The sequence below is a fragment of the Triturus cristatus genome, chromosome 9 (assembly GCF_964204655.1).
Source record: "Triturus cristatus chromosome 9, aTriCri1.1, whole genome shotgun sequence".
Taxonomy (NCBI): domain Eukaryota; kingdom Metazoa; phylum Chordata; class Amphibia; order Caudata; family Salamandridae; genus Triturus; species Triturus cristatus.
The window spans coordinates 457,014,887-457,023,737 of NC_140592.1; positions in this window are offsets into that span (position 1 = coordinate 457,014,887).

Below are 8,851 nucleotides of genomic sequence, written 5' to 3' on the forward strand. Positions count from 1 at the left end.
AGTATTCATGGTATGGTAGTGCACTGCCATTACAGACAACACATTTTCAATTGAAATTACCATTACATTTGCACAGATATGCAGTTTTACTGATAAAACTATACGTATGGAAATGGCATCACCTAGTGCCTTCATTTGTTCTGATTGTATTAAAATAATTGTTTCACCACACTTCAGAATTACAAAAAATTTGCTTCATTAGTGCTTTCTTAATTCTGATATATTCTGTAAGAATTGTAAAGTTTATTTACAGACATTGACATTTTGTTGTGTGCTAGAAAAAAATAACATCATGTAGCCTTCCTTCATCACACCCTAGTAGCCAGCATGATTGTCACATAAATCCTCTTACTTTGAAGTCAGTGAAAGAAAAGTAAACACCAAGATTCCTCGGAAGACAGAAAGTGAGTACTCTTGGAAGAATACAGTAAATAGGCTATGCTCCACAGGAGGGACAAAGACATACTGGACAGCCTAAAACAAATGAAAACCAGCAAAAAGAAAGCAAGTAAATGTTAGTCACAAGCCACAAAGTCAATGGTATGCAATGGGCGGAATTCATTCCGAGCGAAACTTTCCGAATGTCCCCAAGAAGTCTTTGCAAACCATACAGCTGTGCTGCTGGTAGGTTTCCGCCAAAAAACAGCTTGTTGCCTGCTGCTGAACATTTTTCACAAAAAGCAACAACAACGGGATGGAGATGGGGTTAAACAATAATGAAGGGGTGCGGGGTGCTGCAAGCAACAATGGGAAAGCAACGACGACAAGGCAGCAGGAAGAAACAGGCATTGGCAAAGTCAATAGGTATCGCCTATGCAAGAGCTATTGGCTTTGGCAATGTGTTTTAGCCATGTTATAAACCAGTGTGGCTGCTGTTCAGCATGACTAAACGTTAGAGGCATTAAGTGGGTTGAGGTGTGGCAGATTGGGGTGGGGTAGAGTGGCATGGGGTAGATTGCCGTAGAGTGGAGTGGGCGTACAGTCCTGTAGAATGGAGTGGGGTGGAATTGGGTAGATTGGGGTTGATTGGAGTGGGGTAGACTGAGATAGACGAGTGGGAGACTTGAGTAGATTAGTGTGGTAGATTGGAGTGGGGTAGGTTGAATTGGGGTGGAGTGGGATACAGTGGAGTGGAGTGGATAGGGGTAGACTGGAGTGGGGTAGATAGGAGTAAGGTAGATTGGGGAAGAGTGGAGTTATATATAATGGGTGGAGTGGGGTAGATTGGGGAAGAGAGAATTGGGGTAGATTGGAGTGGAATGGGGTAGAATGGACTTAAGTAGAGTGGGGTAGATTGGAGTGGGGTAGATTGAAGTGATGTGGGGTAGATTGGGGAGGGGTAGGTAGATTGAATGAGGGTAGGAGTGGAGTAGATTTGAGTGGATTACATTGGGGTATATTGAGTGGGGCAGATTGAATATGTGTAGATTGGGGTGGAGTGGGGTAGATTTGGGAAAGAGTGAAGTGGTATAGATTGGAGTGGAGCTGGTTGGACTGGGAAAGAGTGGAGTGCAGTGGATTGGGCTATATTGTAGTGGAGTGGGTAGGTAGATGGAATGAGTGTGGTAGGTAGGCTGGTGTGGGGTAGATTGAAATGGGATAGATAGGGTGTATTATGGTAGGGGAGACTGGAGTGAAGTGGGGTAGATTTGAGTGAAGTTGGATAGAGTGGTGTAGGAAAGATTGGGATGGGGTGGGGTAGATTGGAGTAGGGTAGATTGGGTTAATGTGGGGTAGAATGGAGTGGAGTGAATTGGGGTAGATGGGAGGTGAGTGGGGTAGATTGGAATGGATTGAGGTAGATTGGAGTGGGGTAGGGTGGGGTACATCGCAGTGGGGTTAGACGGAGTGGGTAGGTTGGGGCGGAATGGAGTAGATTAGAGTGGATTAGATAGGGGTAGATTGGAGTGGGGTAGATTGGTGTGGAGGGGGTAGATTGGATTGTGGTAGTGTGGGGTGGAGCTGGTTAGACAGGAGTGGGTTAGAGTAGGTAGGTTGACGCGGAGTGTGGTAGATTTGGGTAGAGTGGAGTGTGGAAGAGTGGAATGGCGTAGATTGGAGTGGAGTGGAATGGGGTAGACTGGGTGGATTTGAGTGTGGTAGATTGGAGTAGAGTGGAGTAGATAGTGGTAGATTGGAGTGGGGTAGATTGTGGTAGATTGGAGTGAGGCAGATTAGAGTGGAGAGAAGTTGGATAGATTGCAGTGGAATTTGGAGTAGAGTGGGGTAAATTGGAAAGGAGTGGGATAAAACGGACTGGAGTAGATTGAAGTGGAGTGGAATAGATTGAAGTGGAGTGGGTTTAATTGGGGACATTGGAGTGGGGTTGATTGGGGTAGATTGTGGTAGAATGGAGTGGGGTAGATTGTGGTGGAATGGAGTGGGGTAGATTGTGGTGGAGTGGGGTAGATTAGAGTGCAGAGGCTAGATTGCAGTAGAATTTGGAGTGGAGTAGGGTAAACTGGAATGGAGTGTGGTAAATCGGAATGGGGTGGATTGAAGTGGAGTGTGGTAGATTGGAGTGGAGTGGGTTGGATTGGGGTACAATGAAGTGGGGTAGATTGGAGTGGGGTGGGGTAGACTGGGGTAGATTGGAGCAGAGTGAGATAGATTTGAGTGAAATGCAGAAGATTGGGGTATGATGGGGTAGATTGGAGTGGAGTGTGGTAGAGTTGAGCAGGGTGGAGTAGATTGTACCGAAATGCGGTAGACTGGATCGTAGTGTCGTTGATTGGGGGTAGACTGGAGTGGAGTAGATTGGAATGGGGTGGGATGGATTGGAGTGGAGTGCCTTAGATTGTGTGGAGTGGAGTAAATTGGTGTAGATTGTAGCGAAGTGGAGTGGAGTGTGGTAGCTTGGGGTACATTGGAGTGGAATTAAATAGACTGCCGTGGAGTGGGGTATGTGGTGTAGAGTGGAGGGGTGTGGAGTGGAGTGTCGTGTTGTGTTGTGGAGTGAGTGAGTGGTGTAGATTGGAGTGGTGTGGAGTCAACTGGCATGGCGTGTCATAAAGTGGAAGGGCATAGAGTGGAATGGCATGTTGTAGAGTGGAGTGAGGTGTTGTAGAATGAAGTGGCATTGCATAGAGTAGAAGGGCATAAGTTGGAGTGGAGTGGCATAGTGTGGAGTATGCATGGTGTAGTAGTGCATTGCCATTACAGACAATACATTTTCAATTGAAATGAGCAATACATTTGCACCAAAATATAGTTTTACTGCACACAAACAAATAATATGCGCAAATGCCATAATCTAGTGTATTGATCATATTCAAATATTGGTTTCCACCACACTTTAAAATTACAAAAAAAATGTGCTTCATTTGTACTCATTTTGATATATTCTGTAACATCAGCAGTTCATTTTTTGTGTGCTAAAAAAAAAATCCTTCACCCTATCCTCTTACATGGGTACTCAGCAGGATTACACAAAAAAAGGAGTATGCTGTTCCTCAAGGGTTATCATGATAAAAAGAGGAAAGAGAGATATATATATGAGAATGCGTACCAAAAGGACAGTTATACCCGTCACCTCCAACTAATAATGTGGGTCCTGAGGGGAATTCCCTCTTTCGGAACTAGTGCCCTCACACACCCAGCCAGCTAGGTGTCATGCTTCATCATTGGGCCTGCTCCTCGTTGGGTTGGCGCTGCAATACCCAACGGGCTCCCAATGAGGGGCTCTTTGGCGGAGATCTTTTGTTCCTTGCCAATTAGTGAGGTGTGAGTGAGGGGCCTAGAAAGTGTCGGTGTGTGTAAAGAGTGAAAGTTAAAACAGGTTAGGTAACCAATATAATTTATTTGACTCTGGTTCCTACCTGATTAAAAGAAAAAGGAGAGGCGGTTTTGTCTGACATAATAAATCAGAACAAAGTGGTGCTCTACTCCAATAGGTCAACATGTTTCTTGCCTTGACAGCCCCACCGGGTCTATGGCAATTCATCAGGACCATGAATATAATGTGAAACTACCTACACACCGTGGTATATGTGAAAAAACTACCTACCACTTGAAGTATTGCTGCAGGTTAGATACCCTAAGATGTGTTCTAATCAATCTATAAACCTCGCCTCAACAGTATCCGGCGGGCTAATACACCAGCGGGTTCAGTATCTAATTATCCAGATGAAAGTACTCCAATTGGGTAGACGCTGTCGGCAAAACTGGGGACTCTCTTTTCTCTGTCCTCCTACACCATAACTAGGGGTTGGAAGCATTTTGGGCTTTCAAACAGAGTCCTGGGTTTTCTTTCTGTTTTCAGGTTCCCTTTATTCCAAAGTCTTTTAACAAACTCTCTAATATTTAAAGTGTCGACGCGTTTCGAACGTACAATTAAATGTCCTCCGCAGGACCATGAACTGGATGACATTATTTTCCAAGGTTCTCTTGTGTCTTCCATTTCCTTGTTGAGGTTTAATTTGACTCATTTTGAGGATTTCGCATCTTCTGCAAGAGCGGGATGTACCATGGGTTCCGCGTCCTCTCTTTGTTTATGATACTCAGCAGGATTGTCACATACATTCTCTCACATTGAAGTCACAGAAAGAAAAGGAAAACGTCAAGCTACCTCAGAAGACAGAGCTTGACATTTGACCTCTGTCTTAGAATGCAAAGCAAATGTGACAAGATCAGAACAAGATTTAAAGGAATGTTTACAGAAAGCAAGTTTGTGCAAGAATACAGTAAGCAAGGTTTGGGCAATGGAAGGCATGAACTCAAACTGGACAGTCTAAAACAAATAAAGCTGGCAAATAGAAAGTCAGAAAATGTGATTTACCAACCACAAAGCCAATGGCAAGCAACAGGTGGAATGCTTTCCTAGGTCAGATTTCTGACTGTCCCCATGATGTCTTTAGCAAACCAGATAGGTGCACTGTCTGGTAGTCTTCGACCTAAAAAAGTACTTGAATCCAAGTGCGATTATCCACATGACAATAATAAAGCAATAAACCAGTTCCTTATCCATGTTCCATCAATGGGACAAACACACGAAAAAGTGAAACTGGTACGCAGTAACCAATAAGCAAGTAAATGAGAGTGACAATGAAGCCAGGTGATAAGTAATGGCCAGGCGCTAGGCCTCCTCTGCTTGTTTACTCTTGACTTTCTTGGTTTTCTTCAGTTTCACTCCCTTTTAGCTGCTCTTCACTGTCTTCAGGTGGCCCAGAGGTTGAATGTCTTCATCTGCCATTGAAATAGAGTTCTCAACAAATACTTGAGTCTTAGTATCCTTCTAGAGTCCGAGACTCTTGTTTGACTCTAAATGGTCCATCTTTTAAATCGAAATCAGGTATTTTTAAAGCACAAACTACTCACCCCTAAGGTTCTTAAGGTGCTGGGGCCGTCAGAGTGATTAAGTGAGCAACTGCCCGGAATCAACGATGCTGAGCTGAGCTGCTGCTGCCGCCGGGGATTGAACCGTAAACCCTGCACTCTGGAGTAAGCTGCCCTGGCGGCTGTGCCACACCTCTCCCTCTTTAAACATCACTAGGATCTTCAAGTCTAGATATAGAGGCTGTTCTTTTTACCATTTAGGGGCAATCACTGGAATTCTTGGCTTGTGCCTATTTTAACTGTGCTTAAACTGCCATAAGTTTCGTATACTCTTGAAAACGTATTTTCCCACCAGTAAAGGCAATACTTTGCTTCTGCTTTCACCAAAGGACCTGTAGTTTGAACCTAGAAACAGGCCCCTCTTCAATTTGCTGACCCTAATAGTCTGAGGAACACAGAATTTCCTACAGGCCAGAAGTTCGGAAATTTGCTCTTTCTTACCCACATCTTAATTTGTGAAAGAAAGAGTGCCAGTGCCCGAATCTCTGCTTAGAAGCCTGTGGCTGGAGCAATTAAACAATGGTGGGCCAAATACCAAGACTGGTAATGATCTCTGTATTGTTCCCTCTTTTGAACTTAGTAAATAGCTAATACGGAAAAATAAGTGCTGGTCTCCAAAAATAAGTGCTGGTCTCCAAAAATAAGTGCTGGTGCCCTCCACCGTCTTTGGGGCTCAATGGATGTCCATTCACGCAATCTAAGCACTTGAGTCAAAGTAGGAAGCAAAAGAAGTCCTCCGTGGAGAAAGAAAATAGGTAGCTAAGGCGTCTGGCATCATCTAGTGAAATAGCAATGCAAGCTGCTTCACTGTTCATATGGACAGGCAAGTCTGATTTAATTTAATTCAAAATATATTAATGCATTTTGTTATAGGATTGTGGGGCCTTGAAAAGCATAGGGTTTGGTTCATGCTGCCCTCTTGGCTTCCCCTTTGTGACATCTTTAAGTAAAGGGCCTGGAAATTCTGTGACCCTCAGTGTGGAGACGGAAAAGTCCAGTGCATGGTTAAAGACTCCTACCCTACCCATGTTCCAGACTGCGGCCAGTCATAGCGCGGATACTCAACTTTCACGATATAGATACTATTCTTTGACAGGCCAGGTCACGAGAATCCCTCACCTACGAATCCCATCGTATAATGATATTTTCTGATTATACTAGGATAGTACAACAACAGCGTCAATATTTCACCGTGGCAAAAGCACACCGCCCGAGAACTTGAGAATCAGCTACAAAAACCGTAACGTGTTCTTTGACACACCGGAGGAGGTATTCTAGTGGTCAGATGAACTCCGTCCGGTGAAGCCACACACACTGCCACACACTGCCACCCTGAGACTCAGACTCATCATCTGGAGACCCACGTCACAGCATGCCAAGAAAGAGAATTCTAAATATGCCGGCATGAACTGAGGGCTACAACACCCGAGCGAACAATCTAGAACTTCTCAGGGCATCTGTTCTGATGGGACGTTTGAGAAAAACATTGGATGCTTCAAAGTTTACTGAGGTATTGGGGTTGGGAGTGGGTGGGGGCTGGGGGTGGGGAAAGAAAGTTCAGAACCAGGTTTTGTTTAATATACTTGATAACAAGCCGCATCCACCATATCGACGTCTTTGTTCCGTCATAGGATACACCCCGATCACATACACTGCCCAATCCGATGACAACACTGAGGGGACAGACTCCATTCGGCAAGCTCAATACGATAACTTGGAATGTCCAAGGCCTAATCGATAAGATAAAGCGTGGTGCTGTTCTTAAACAAGCGGAATGCACAGGAGCTGAAATTCTACTCCTACAAGAGGCTCACCTCATGGGGACTAAGGACCCATGCTTGACCCGCTATGGTTTTATGCACATATTCCACTCGGGATGCGTAAGAGGATCTAGAGCAGGGGTCTTCAAACTGTGGGGCGCGACCCCCAGGGGGGCCGTGGAGTGATGCAAAGGGGGTCGCGCCTTCCCAGTCACACTTCTGCCCAGGCCCAAGGGCTTCAGCATCCCCCCACACTTCCCCCCCCCCCCCTCCTGTGTCTCAGCCCTGGGCTGCTGCAGTGAAACTTGAGCTGCTGGGGGCTCAGCTGGGCAGTGTCTGGATTCCTATCTCCGGCACCCCCGTGTTTTTTCACAGGTCTTTAAAGACCATTTGCATTTTAACATGCCTTTGTAAACTGGTTACAGAGGCTTAGGGTTTTTTGCTGGTTCCAGTACCCCCTGGGTCCCCACTGTGCCTATTCCTTACATTTGGATTTTACATTCACTGCCGTAGTGTGAGAATGCATTTCATGGAAAGGAATACAAAGTTGGCTTTCTGGGGGCGCCCTGTGTGAAAGTTTATTGTGCTTTTGAAGCACCTGCTGCAGCGTTTCTTTCCCGGCAATTGCCAGGCCTCACATAAATGTCAAGATAACTCGTGATTAATTATCTTCCTGGAGAGAGATCAGAATTTTGTATAGTTGAGGTTTTGACTTAGGTGAAGTTAGTGCAGAGGGTTAATATGCCTGCTGCAAAGAACGTGTACCAAGTAGATTACAGAGTGCGTATGATGTGAAGAGATCAGCAGGTTACTGCTTTCAAAAGAGACATCCTTTTGTTACTTGCAATTTATAACTTAAACTCCTAATATAGGATAGTGAGCTATTAACTTTCATCCTAGAACAGCATGCACACTACAAAGAGTACATTATTAGACCATTGATTAATGTTGCAAAAAGGGTTAATTTGGCTAGAAATCAATTCTTATAATTAAAGGAAACTCCCAACTATGCTGTTTCTTTTTCGACTCTGAGTTTGTGCTTCTCCACACCAAGCACTCTTGAACTATGCTGCCTACCAGTATGGATGACATGTGACTCCTATACTTTTAGTCCTTTGGCTTATGTAACATTTCCTATACACTGATTTACACACTTATGATTGATTGTCTCTGTGTAATGTGTGTGTGATGCAAAGTGCTCGGACACCCTACACTGGTATGAGTGGCACTATATAACTTATTCAATGCATCTGAGAGTGTGGGGTTATGGAGACTTGGTCACTGTTAAAGGGTGCTAGTGAGAGAATCCGTGGTGGGGTGGTTATTGGGGGGGCACCAACAAACATTGTCGCACAGGGCACCACCAGCACTAAAGCCGGCCCAGGGAAGTATGCACAGATAAGCGCTGAAAATACCGCTTTAGGTGACTGCTTTTTTTTGTACCGACTGGGCCATAAAAATAATCTGCTGGTAACCCTAACCATAGGACTGGAAGTTTGTTGCAGGTTCAGCACATTATTTATTTCCTTCACCCTCGATCCCCGATTAATGCCGCAATTGTTTAACTTAGATCTTAAAGTCTACGCCCCGTCAATAACATGCTGAGTTACTTCATGGGTCTGGGAATGCACCCTGCATTCAGACAACTCATTCCTCATTCTCGCCCTTTATTGTCACGCTCACCTTGCACTCACAGTGATCACAATGCACTCACACTGATCACCATGCACTTGCACCATTCACCCTCTCACCTTGCA